Below are 13,504 nucleotides of genomic sequence, written 5' to 3'. Positions count from 1 at the left end.
TCTCATATTTATTAACGATCTCCAAACTCACGTATCCTGTAAAATCCGAATGTTTGCTGATGATTGTGTAATTTGCCACACTGTTTCTAAGGCTTCTGATCAATTAGCTCTACAAAGTGATCTTAACAATGTAAAATAATGGAGCGAAGAATTGCTAATGGAACTTAACCCATACAAATGCAAAGCCTTATCCTTCACCCGCCGCCGCTCTCCACTTGTTTTTCCTTATGCTATCAGTAACGTTCCAGTTGAAACAGTTACTTTATCTAAATATCTGGGAGTCACATTCTGCAACGATCTTTCATGGGGTTTGCATATCACAAACGTCATATCATCGGCCAATAAAACTCCGGGACTCTTGCAACGTCATCTACGTAACGCACCTAGAAATTTAAAATTATTAGCTTACAAAAGCCTTGCAAGAACTAAACTGGAATATGCTCCCCCAATGTGGAGCTCGCAACAAGCCTATCTTCATGACGCCCTTGAGTCTCTTCAAAAATGTGCCGCTAGGTTTATCCATAGTTCGTACACCCATGACGTCAGCGTTTCTTCAACTGAAGGCAGAAATTCAACTACCCCTCCTTTCGTTTCACCGCCGTATCTCCAGTCTTTCTTTATTCCAAAAGTTTTTTCACAGTTCGATGCGCATGCCACCTTATTTTGTTCCCCCAGCACATACCTCTCAACGCACTGGTCATCCCCTTCAAGACGCCCGTTCACGTGCACGTACCGTTACTTTTTCTACATCATTTTTTCCTCGCACATCAGCTGCCTGGAATGGGCTTTCAGGCGACATTCCTGCCATTACTTGTACTTCCACCTTCACGAGCAGTATCACGGATTACCTTTCACCGTAGGACAAGCGATTGTTTCCGGCTCAGTTTTTTTAATGTACCCACCCCTTATGTAATACCCCGCAAGGGGTCTTTAAGGAAATAAAATGAAATGAAACGAAATTCCGGGAATTAGCCCAATAGTTTCTCTTTAAGTCACAAAGAACTTAAGGATAAAGAGAGACTGCCGCTCCTACAAGCTTCAGTGATAAGCCGCATCACCTACTCCCTGTATTACCTTCATGTTACGAAAATCGAGCTCAAATAAATTGATTGTATCATTAGAAAAGCTTATAAGTCCGTTCTACAAGTTCCCATTCACGCATCCACTGCTCGACTCCAACGTCTGGGGGGTCCATAATACGGCGGAGAAATTTGTGGAAGCCCATGGTATTAGCCAAATCCGGGGGCTCTCGCACACCTCCACCGGAAAGCACTTACTAGAACGCCTGGATCTGCGTGCACCTTCAATTACGAATAAGAGAATCCTCATTCCCCTGGTTACGCATGACTGTCATAGTCCGCCCCATATCGCGCAACATGCACCCCATTCATCGCAGGGGTCCCAGGGAGCAAAGGGCATGGGTGCTGTCCAGGCCAGAGCCACCGCATGCCGACGTGGCGAGATATCGACACCACGACGCATACGCGGTGGCAGTAGTCGGCGGACCAAATGCCGCGCCCTCCCCCTTCCCCCCTGTCACCTCCCTCTCCGTCCGTACCACCGGCCCTACGACGGCGGAAGAGACGGCGACTTACACAACGGCCCGACCCCCCCCCCCCCCCCTAATCTTAATCTCTGATTCGAAGACGGGCATTAAAAATTTCGCCAAGTGACTAACAACCCCGCAGGCCCTCTCAATTCCCTCCGAAGCTTCACCCACCAACCCAATCGAACTTATCTGGACCCCAGCCCGCACCGGTGTGGGGGGTAACAAGGCGGCCCACGCTATTGCTCTAGAACTCAATATTTGAGCGGGCCCCAGCCTTGTCCCCTCACACGGTTCCAGATCGGCTCGACATAGCCTACTCAGCTATCACGACTTTGTCACACACTAGTGTCTCGCCCCGCGTGTGTTCCCCCGCTCCTGTCAGCCTTAAGAACGCCCAGGAACGCAATTGTCGGCTTTTACAGACCGACACTCTTCCGTGACGTGCAGTACTCGTTTACATACACCGGACACTGCTTCCCACTTCTCAACTGACCTTCGTGCGGTGCTCTAGCCACCCTGTCCCACTCCATGTCGGCATGCCAAATGAGGCGTTTGTAACACCAAGTGTTTTATGCCGGGGTACACCAAGATCCCCCTGACATCATATCCGTCACGGAAATGACGTCGCCAGAAAAAGTGTCATTGACGCCGACAGCAAGGCCTCCTACCTGAACTCGGTCTACTGCCGGGAAATATGAAGAAGGAAGACTAAAATTTCGCGTTTAGCGTATGCAAAGGCCACATACGCTGCACTAAAACTTTCTATTAGCAGCAAAATAGCGTGCGTACGTGCGGCTGCAACATGGCGGCAAGTAGCGCGAGATGCAGGAAAGATTGTTTGCTTCCGATGAACCAAGTTCTTTGCCCCTGTGTTTTTAGGGGCGAAGCTCCTTAAGTCATGGGTCTGTCCATCCCTTGAGATGTCGCAAAGTGGGCCGCGTTGCACGCGCAACAACCGGATGCAACCGGCAGCGCAAACTCGGGAGCGCGAGCTTGACTGTGTTCGCCAACGGAGGCGCGAGCGCACGTGCACTGCGAGGGGGAGATCACGCAAGAGATCACGCCACGAACGCAGGCAGTCGTTCTCGGAGATCGAACGAGACGCAAGGACCTTTGCTCGTTTCCTCTCGTCTTGTTCGGGCACAAGTTCGCCCTAAATAAAAGTTCTTTCTTTACCGTTGTGTCCCATCCTACGTGACAAATTGTGGTGGAGGTGCGGGGTAGTCCTCGATGGCGCGGGGTCTTTCACCAGGTCTGGGCCTGGGAGCATTGACTCCGAAAATAAAAGTTGATTTGTACAATATACGCACACAGTCTTACGTCTTTCTTAATGATGTAATGGGTGAACTTTCACGGGAGAGTTACGGTTACCGATGATCTCCCCCTCTCGAGCTTCGCCCCACTTATCATTCATTCTGTGGATATGGCGTGATTTTTTTAAATACATCAAGTGGTTAGCACTTCGCCCTCATGCAGCTCTGTATCGTCGTAACATCGCTGAATGTCCGAACGAAGCTTGCAGCTAAGCCAAGGCAGCGACCGAAGCTGTGTGTGTGTGTGTGTGTGTGTGTGCATCGCCTCCTGTGCTATAGGGAACGCATTCGTTTCGCGATGAAATGCGACTTTGTACTTCTGCGGGTGGATAGTGCTTCCCATGGTCTGGGTGATCTTTCTCGAGCGACGTACGACTCAACCTCGCATGGGGTATGTGCAGTGTGCCTGGCTAAAATCCTTCTCGACTTGCGCGCCAGAGTTAAGTGAATTGCTGTTCGTCCCCGCAAACCGGGCGCGAGATGAGTGCCGAATTTACGACGGGCAGGAGGAAACAACCGATCGTCTGACAATCGCGGTTCAGACTTGCAACGCATGTTGTGACGTTGTGTTCGTTCGAAACGCATATCTGGATTGTTTTGAAGTTGAATAAAATGTATGCGTCAAACCCGGGCATTCGGCTCAGGGCGTTCTCTGCGATTGCACGAAAGAAGTGCCACGGGGCTTCGACGCTTTCTTTATGGTACGTACTCACGTAAGATAATATCGATGTCGTGTTATGGCCGGCATTCAATACAAACGGTGAAGCGTTTGTTTACCCTTGTTTCGTTTGTCGTAAAATGTCCAAGCACTCCGGCACTCCGCTGGCAGATCAGTCGGCGAGCCGACGCTGAGCAGACGACACATCTCTCTGCCGGAAGTGCATGAAAAATCCGCCCAATAGCAGGATTTCTACCACATGACGAACATCTGGGAATCGATGACGTAGACATGTGAACATGGCGGCGTCCAAAAACACGCAGGAAAGGGTGAGAAAAGGGCGACAAACCTTGTAACAAAAGTGTGAGCTTTCCGCTGCACGTAAAAGAGTAATACTTGGCACAGCTGACGTTGACGACCCAATCTAACGATTGCGCTACTTCATTTAGTGGGCACAAAACGCGTTTCAGGGCCCCTTTAATTTCTGCCATTGTCACCTTCCATTCGAGGAGAGAATCAATTTTCTCAAATACAGGCGTCACTTTTCAATATTATTCCCGTACGACTGCCACCTTATTTGCAAGGCTTTTAAATGCAGAGCATTTCAGTAACTCACGATGTCACCCGCGTTGACGTCCGTAGTCCGCACCACCGTTGTCCCTACTATATAAAAAAGATACTATCCGGCGCCCGGTTTCGATCCCTCGACCCTGCGGGCGGAACGCAATGTACATGGTGCTCTACCCACTGCGCCACAAAGCCGACACAGAATGGGACGCTACAAACGCGCCTTATATCGTTGACTCATTCAAATTACTGCTGACGACCGCTCTCTCGTCAGCAGTTGCCACAAATGCAACAACATTAACGTTACGCAAACTACTTAACGTCGTGCGCCCTCGGAAATGCTCTGCATTTGATCGTGCCCCTCGCGAGGGGGATGTTTCACTGCGTCTTCTCTCGGTCGCGGGACCCGTGGCGCCGTCTGGCGGAGGCACGGCACAACTCTCAGCACTTTGAAAAGATGCGGCGCCAGCCAGCTGTGTGTGTGCGTGCCGCACTTGTACAAATGGCGAGTGCATTGGCTGTCCACAGAGCAAAGCATTCGTGCAAGTAAGCCGTTGCAGTCAGTCAGTCAGTCATAATGACTTCCGGAGTAGCAACCTCTGGCATTGCAAGCAAAAAAATCACGCCATATCCACGGAATGAATGATGATAAGTGGGGCGAAGCTCGAGAGGGGGAGATCATCGGTAACCGTAACTCTCCCGTGAAAGTTCACCCATTACATCATTAAGAAAGACGTAAGACTGTGTGCGTATATTGTACAAATCAACTTTTATTTTCGGAGTCAATGCTCCCAGGCCCAGACCTGGTGAAAGACCCCGCGCCATCGAGGACTACCCCGCACCTCCACCACAATTTGTCACGTAGGATGGGACACAACGGTAAAGAAAGAACTTTTATTTAGGGCGAACTTGTGCCCGAACAAGACGAGAGGAAACGAGCAAAGGTCCTTGCGTCTCGTTCGATCTCCGAGAACGACTGCCTGCGTTCGTGGCGTGATCTCTTGCGTGATCTCCCCCTCGCAGTGCACGTGCGCTCGCCCCTCCGTTGGCGAACACAGACAAGCTCGCGCTCCCGGTGCCGAGTTTGCGCTGCCGGTTGCAGCCGGTTGTTGCGCGTGCAACGCGGCCCACTTTGCGACATCTCCGAAAGCATGCGGCGGTCACGTACCACGAGACACAAGGGATGGACAGACCCATGACTTAAGGAGCTTCGCCGCTAAAAAGCGGACCCTCATTTACAAAGCTGCTTGCTCGTACGATATGGAAAGGCAGCTTTCGTTACAGACGAGGCCTCGGCTGTCACGTACCTCTCTTTGAAAAGAACAAACCGCACGTGGGCGACGATCAATTTTTTTTTTCTCGGCTGAGTGAGCCTTAGCATCAGGACGCGCACTGCTGCGCTCTGTGGAGACCACACGTGTTTTTTGTTTCAAACTGTGCTGGCTTCCATTCGCCTTCTTCCTTCTCAGCGACCTAGCTGACATGGCTGAAGTGTTTCCCGCATGGTACCAGTTTTCGCGCGACCAACAAATAACAAATACACTGCTGTCAACTATCACAGCATTTTTTCTACGTCATAGAAGGTCTGATTCGTCAGTCGAATTAAAACCAAGTAATCGCAGTTGGCGGCATTAGCCCAATCGTCATGAACGGTCAAAGAGCAAGCAAAACGCATACCGACCTGTAACACAGTAAACAAGACAACTGTCAGACGACTGGGGGCCCGATGGTGGGGTAGGCCGCCGCAGCTCTAGCAAAGTGCAAGTATACGAGTCTCGGAGCTGTTGCAGTCGCAGCGTAGAAGCCAAGAAAAAAAAACGGTAAGGCTCGGCGGAAACCGCGAAGAAAACGCCGAAGTAGCAAGCAGCCGCTTCAGTGGGGTCTGTGCAAAGCTGCAACAGTATACGAAAGCAACTGCCACGCAAGTGAGGGCTGGATGGACAGAGATGCTACAGGGTGTCTTTTTCGCTTCGAGGCTCGTGTTCGCTGACTCCGGTTTGGTGTCGCCTTAGGACGACGACGTCGACACAATTTTAGTGTGAGCCTCTCAGCGATTCTCCGCTACCCGCCCCGGCTGCAATATTAGGCTACCTGCCGCGGTGGCTCAGTGGCTAAGGCATTGCGCTGCGGAGCACGAGGTCGCGGGTTCGATTCCCGGCCGTGGTGGCTTCTTTTCTGATGGGGGCGAAAAGCAAAAACGCCCGTGTGTACGAGATTTCGGCGCACGTTAAAGATCCCCAGGGGGTCAAAATTAATCCGGAGCCCTCCACTACGGCGCGCCTCACCGCCTGCGTTGCGTCGGTGCCTTAAACCACACAATAATAATAATAATAAAAAATTAGGCTAAATTCTACCAAGTGTCGTAGCTGGTGTTTTAAGTAGCAGCTTCGTTATCCGGATGCAGGTACTTTAGTCGGGTCTTCGCCAGTTTCTGTGGCGACGCGGGACAAGGACCAACGTTTGATCCAGTGCACCAATTTTGACAAAAATATTTAAGGAATGAGCCACGTCATGGCGTTTAAAGAGGATGCAAAATATGGTTACTTTTTTTGTAAATGTGAAGGAATCTGTGTACAGATCAAGTAGGAACTAAGTGGGGCAGCTTAGGTAACCTTATCATTTCCGAAGTGCAATATACAGACGGTGTCCCAACTATCATGCACCAAAATTGATAAAACAGCAATGGCGTCACTAGAAGAAAACCCAGCTCATAATGTTTCCAGTGCAGTGGACTAGCGGCCAGTATTTTCTTCGCTAATGAGATTTAATTAGGCAATTTTAATTAATTACATAACTCCAGAAGTACTGCCCTATCATTAAAGTGTCAATGAAGCACGTGTAGGCACCCGCGAGGGAAATCTGACTGCGGTATTTTCAGCAGCCTACGCTTACTGCAGACTGGCACTTATCCTTGCCCGCGGAGGCTCCACATGTTTTATCCTGAGACGTATACGGAGCCTTATTGCATGGACTGTGGTGATTTAGCCACACTGGAACACATGCTCTGGTCTTGCGAGCGAATTGAAGATCCGGCTATCAAGGACGCGTCCAGGTGGGAGGCTGCACTTCGCAGTCCGAACCTGGACGATCAATTCTGGGCTGTCCAGCAAGCTCACGACGTGGCTGTGAGGCTTGGCCTTTCGGTCCCGACGTGGGAGCGGCCCGCTTAGTGGTTCATTTATCACTATTTGCAGGACCAAATAAAGTTTTCCCTCCTCCTCCTCCTCCTCCTCATTCCGTACTCATTTTTTTCTGACTGGTGAAGAAATCCAGCAAAATATCAAAAATACCACGCGAGGCGCTCGCGCCCGCATGTATGAATATACACGCCTTTTTTGAAACGGCTGTTTTACCCACGCGTACTTGTAGCCGAATTTTAGGCGTTTCCGCGTGGGGCGGGAACCAGTGGCAAGTTTTGGGCGGGGCGGTGAGCTATACAGAGCATTCGCAGATAGTTGTTAGAGGCAATAAGTGGAAAGCTGTAGTCACGTTCCCCACTTCTTTTCGTTTTCGCGTTCGCCTTGCTGGTGGAGCTGCAGGTGGATGCTGCTGACGTGAATAATGAAGACGAACTCGTTCTCTGCGGGCACCTCAAGGATGAGACAACTACGACATCTGAGAGGAGGGAGTGTGTATGCGTCTCCTGTTCTCAGATTGTAGTGGAGTGCTGCTGCTGAAGAAGCTTCTCTACTTGTGTGTGCGTGTGTGTGCCTGTCACCTTTTACATGTGTCTTAAACATTGCCCTCTGTAGTTTCACGTGTTGTGTATATCTGTAGTGTTTCTCTATAATGCCAATTTTCTCAATGTTCAACTCCTTTTTTTTTCTTTTGTGTTTTATCTTTATCCTTGTCAACTTGCCCAGTGTGTTATATACATTATAATGTCAACCTTCTCCCTTATCCTCCTATTCATATGTATTCTTTCCTCCCTATCCCCCCCTACGCCAGCAGGCGTTCCGGTGTCCGCCCCCTAGGCGACGCAATTTTCGCCTGTTGGTGGATATTCTTTTTTCAATGAACAATAAATGCATACATACATAGCCAACGGGAAAAAAATCAGCGGGATAAAAAGAAGTAACGCGCGCTCGCGCGATGTACCGGCCCACGCCGCGCGAGCAGTGCCAACGCGGGAAAATTGGAGTGAATTCAATAAAACTGCATCGCATTCCTTATAGGAGTTGCAAGAGGGGAAGAGGAGAGCGCAAGAGAGTGAGGATGGAAAGAAGAACACCAGTTCTGTGGCAGGGGCAGCAGAAGACACAAACGAAATTAAATGGAACGCGCATACACGGGTGTTTCATTTCGTAGAAGCAGCAGATACGTGGCCAATTGTTTTCACTCACTCATGGTCAACAAAAAATGAAGCTTAATTGAGCCCCTACTCCGTAATAGATACGTAACGACAAAGTTGCAAGTCTGTAGGTCTACCAATTTGAGCCGGGTGCTGATATCACGTGGGAGCTACTTTCACACCCTAAAATGCGTCTATTAGTATGGAGCCATTCCCTATTTTACGTGTTAGAACAAAATCGTTGAATAGGATTTCGGGTGTTTGTAGGGGTAGCATTTGTAAGCGAACGCAAACGAGATATATCAACGAGCTTAAGCCTTGTTGAGAAATCCGTAAAATCCCGTGCGTTGCCACAAATACAAATTAGTCGTACTGTAGGTTCATTCAGAGAAATCTCGTTACGTTCTTTTTACTCGTTTGTACCGGTTATCTCTATCTGCAAGAAACACGGCGATTAGTATCTCATCGGGCATGCGATAAGGTAAATTCTTGAAAAAATCTATTCCTGATGTTTTGCTCTCCCGGGGGTACAATTTTTAAAAGCCAGCCATATTTAGCTCTTACATGATAGAATTTCACTCGCTATATTTCAAGCCTCCTGGACTAGCAATTTTGCTTTTTTTTTTCTTCCTCTCGTTTTTGTTTCTCGCATATGAAAATATCCTTCTGATTCCTTTACCGGAGACTCAGAGAGCAATCCTTAAATATATTTTTCGGCACTGGTATGGGTATCATTTGACAGGCAAAACCCATTTCCATATATTGGAGGGCCAAACATATATGGCAGAAGCTGCTCAAAGATAAAATTTACTCCCGCATCCCGATTGGCTTGTCAGGGGTTGGTTATAGCAGCAAACCCCGTTCGATACGTCATTCAAGCGGCAAAATCAGGAATTTTCGAAAACACAATTACCCTTTTTTCCTCTATTAGGGGAGGAACTTCCAAAAATCCAGACTTAGAGAGCCCCTATGGTGGGATACAAATGTACTCTCGAATTTCAAACAATTTCGCCTGGGCATTGATAGTCGGTCAGTCGGTCGGTTGGTCGGGCACTTCTCCTTATAGATATACTTGCGGCAGTACCCAGGAATTCCAAGGTGGCCATATACCACGGAAAATTGATGTGAAGAAACTTTAAGCATATTTAACATGCGAGTTGCCAGACCAGAAGGGACGGAGCATGACGTGTGGAAGGGGAGAAAACAGATATTTGACTGCAACAAATAATAATGGCTCCAACAGGAGCCATGTGGTTGAAGACACCGCCGCGTGGTGCCACCAGGTGGAATGGACCCCTCCACAGTAATTAACATGTGAGTGGCTGAGAACTTTTAAATAAATCTCTGAAAATGGAAACTTGCCATAAGAAAACATTTGTCTTATTAGGACGCTGTTTAAGCAAAACACCGTAAAGCAGTTTTCAGCGAGTCGAATTGGTTGCCTATACCAGCGAAAACGAGTTAGTTATCTAAACAGCTTTGCGATACTGTGAACTGGCAAAAAATACATTTTATATTTAGATCTTTTCACCTCTCAGGACCGTAATTTTTAAAAATCCCGCCATTATCAATATCGACAGCATGATTGCAATGTGCTCCTAAAATTTGAACTCTCTATAACCAGCAGTTTGTGTGGGCGTTGGTATTACCTGCTAGGTCTTTAAGTGCATCAAAGTTTTGTTTTTCCACCTCACCCTTTTAGTGGCACTTTAATCCTTGAAATGCTTTTTGTGTATTTCAATGAATGCGAAAGTATACGTACGCAATACAAAGATTAAGGGACTATACATGTGAACACGCCGTAAAAACTAGATGCGAAACAACAATCAAGCACGTGACAATGATACAACGAGGGGAAAGGGAGGTGGTGAGGCAAGGATACTCGCAGGTATGCAAAGCTATGCTTTCATAGCTTTCATATCCAGTTAAAGAATTGTCTTACTTAGTGAACCTACAAACGCCATGCTAGCGCAATTATTTCCAGCCTGGTGAATGAGGTACGCTTCGTGAATTTCACGGTGGCTTTGCCGTTTGTACGTTCTTGCAACAGTCCGCGTGTCTTGGAATCTGGGCGAGCACCCGCAGTAGCGGGAACGTATAGCGAGATTGGTTACTGTTCCAGTTTTCATGCTCAAGTAAACGATTTTTCAAACAGCGTGCGGTTGACCAAACCGAAACGATGCAGGAAATTAAGCGGAGAAATGTTATCCGCATGAACCACCGCAGTGTCTCTAGAACGATTTGGACAGCCGTAGGCGTTTCGCACACGTGGGCCTGTTTCATTCGAAACATCCGAGACTGCTGAAGGTTGCTAATAGCGAGAACGGCTAATGTCATTCCCTCTGAATGTCATTTTACCCCCCGTGTGACAGCGCCATTATATGATGGGCAGCATTCAAGCTCTCATCAACTACGCAAAGTACTATGTGCTTCGATTATCCCTTCTTCGCCTTGTTTCAAGTGAAGGGAATGACCGAGGCCCGGCTACAGCACCAGGTAATTACCGCCCGTTTCTGCCACTTCTCTTTGTAAGCACGTCTACCGACGTTGGCCACCGCGCAAAATGAATGCTTTAAAGCGCGCTTAAAGGCAGTGCTAACGTGTTCATCGTAGAGTGCTACTCCATGCATGCACAGCAATGTCGGTGACCAATAAGCCATATTTCCCTAGCTTCGGAGTAGGTGTGCTAAGAACGTCATCTCTCTGCAAGCGTAAACGCGCCGCCAATATGACCCACCAAGTGAATACCGCTTCAGTCTGGAAGCGACGGTACAAAAGCGTTGCAGGACGAACGGGCGCCGCGAAATCAACAGCGCCGAAAAAGCTTGAGTCGTTCGGGGTTGGCAGCGGAGGGAATGTATTGGCGGAACTCTGCTTGGAAAAAAGGCCCTTGCGGTGTTCCCCACCGGCCGCCGAACGTATTGGCGCCAGGCTGGGTCGAACGAGTGCTGTGCCGCACTCAAGTCACGCTCTAACGGAACTCAGCTACGTACGGCTTTCCCGACCGCTCATTGTAGCAGAATGGCGAGTTTGGCTAGTTGGTGAAATTGCATTTTGGAACCTTCAGAAAGTGCAACACACTGAAAAATCGCGGGACGAAGAAAGGTGTACACCCTGTGGCAGTTGATGATGTAGGTGTTAGGTTTTGTTTTTGTGGATTTTATTGCTGTTTGTGGTTTTTGGGTTGTTCCCATCTGATTATAGGAGACGAATGCGTGGTGTGATGACTGGGAGGGTATATTTACTTCGTTTTTTTCTGATTAAACTTTACTTGTGCGTACAGCTCGTCCTGTGTTCCCTTTCTTCGTCTCGCGTTTTTTCAGTGTTGCGCTTTCTGAAGGTTTCAAAAACGCTCATTGTAAGCTCAAGGTACAAGGCACTTTCTCTCACCCTTCAACGTCGTAGTCCAGAAGAGTCAACGATGGGGTGGCCTCGTCGAAGCCTTCGCCGGGGATGTGGCACCCAAGGCTCGGTGGGAGCACGGGGCGCATTCGGTGGCACGAGGTCGCTGCCAGTCGCCCACGTCACGGGAGAAAATAAGAGATAAAAGAAGAACATGATGATGATGTCGTCGATCTGCTTCGCTCTTACCCGAAAGGGGGATTGGCGAATTCAAAATTCTGACTGCTCTCAAGCTGGAGTTTATATACCTTATTTATCAAAAAGAAAAATAAGACAGGCGGGGAAGTGAAAGCCCGCTTTGATAAAAACCAGGATTAACCAGCAACTGTGGATTCCGTAGCAATCCAGGTGACCTGTAGCAGAAAGATAACCTCCAATACTACTACTACAAATCTACCTTTTTTCATGACCCAAATTTGTCACCCCGGAGGATAAAATGAGTGGGATGGAAAGGGTAAGTCTCATACGGCCAATGGAACCACCGTACACGACTGTTGTTCTTGTGATTAATGGCTCGCCACCATGGAGGACATTTCCATGGATTCAGAATGGGCCATTTAGTACTCGTGGAGCAGGAATGCGAACGCGCAGAAAAACATACGTCGAAAAAGAAGAATGGCGTTTCATCCCCTCGTCGACGTTGTTGCTGGTGTTTCGCTTGCTGAATTGTCGCATACGGGCGGGGAAGATTACTCAAGAAAATAGCTTAATGGCGACGGACTCACGCGGCCAACTAACCTGAAAGACAGGCCTCAAGGAGGCAGGAGAGTGCCCGCAAATTACATCATAGTAAGAATGTCCACAGGAGGGGAGCGGGTAGAAAATACAGTGTGAATTCCTCCCTCGATGCGACTGGCAACAACCCACCATGTGAGGGCAGGTGTACGCATGTACGGTGTACATGCGTACACCGGTGTACGGTGAGGGCAGGTGTACGGTGAGGGCAGGTGAGGACAGGTGTACCGCCCAAACTAACGCACTATACTTCAAATGTTTCTCTTAAGACACGCAAGGGCGGGAACAGCGCATTGCCCCCATAGAGTAGGGCGCTGGTGATACAGGTGCCCTTGGGAGAGACAGGGCCACTCCGCTGTCCTGGTCGTCAGCGTGCTATGCCTCTCGTGACGACCGCACTTCCCGAATGCCGCTCCCCTCGCAGGCAAGAGGCAAGGGATGGCATAACCTCACCTCCCGGGATCCCCTGAACGCTCGGATCCCTGTAGCGGACTACATCCATCGGCAAGGTACCGAAGGCGACCGAGAGAAAGCTCGAGACCTGACCCCTCCATGTTTCTAAGGGTTGAAGTTTCAGACGCCGCAGTACAGGCTGGCGAGGAGAAGACCGGACCGTCTTAACGCAAGGGTGGCGTGAAATACGTAAGCTGATCTCGGCAGGCATCTAAAAACGGAAGTTGTCCGCAAGCGTATATGCGCCGCCAATGAGGCTCACCAAGTGAATTCTGCTTCAGTTCTGGAAACTACGGCACAAAGGCGTGGCGGGAAGAACGGGCGCAGAGAATTAAACAGCGCCGAAAAATCTAGGGTCGTTTGCCGCGCCACGCCTGTATAGAAGGATAAGAAAATATTTTGGATTCTTCCCAACGAAATACATGACTGACTCGCGAGGGGCGTGTCGGAACTTCGAACAAGGCTGGACCCTTTATCTCGCCTATCGAATCTTTCAAGATAGCTTCTCCATCGGGTACCCCGCGGACCGATACATT

This window comes from Haemaphysalis longicornis, unplaced genomic scaffold, assembly GCF_048455015.1.
Source record: "Haemaphysalis longicornis isolate Haplotype H1 unplaced genomic scaffold, Haemaphysalis longicornis Haplotype H1 scaffold_2, whole genome shotgun sequence".
Taxonomy (NCBI): Eukaryota; Metazoa; Arthropoda; class Arachnida; order Ixodida; family Ixodidae; genus Haemaphysalis; species Haemaphysalis longicornis.
The sequence above is the reverse complement of the archived record's forward strand: the minus strand, read 5'-3'. Positions refer to the sequence as shown.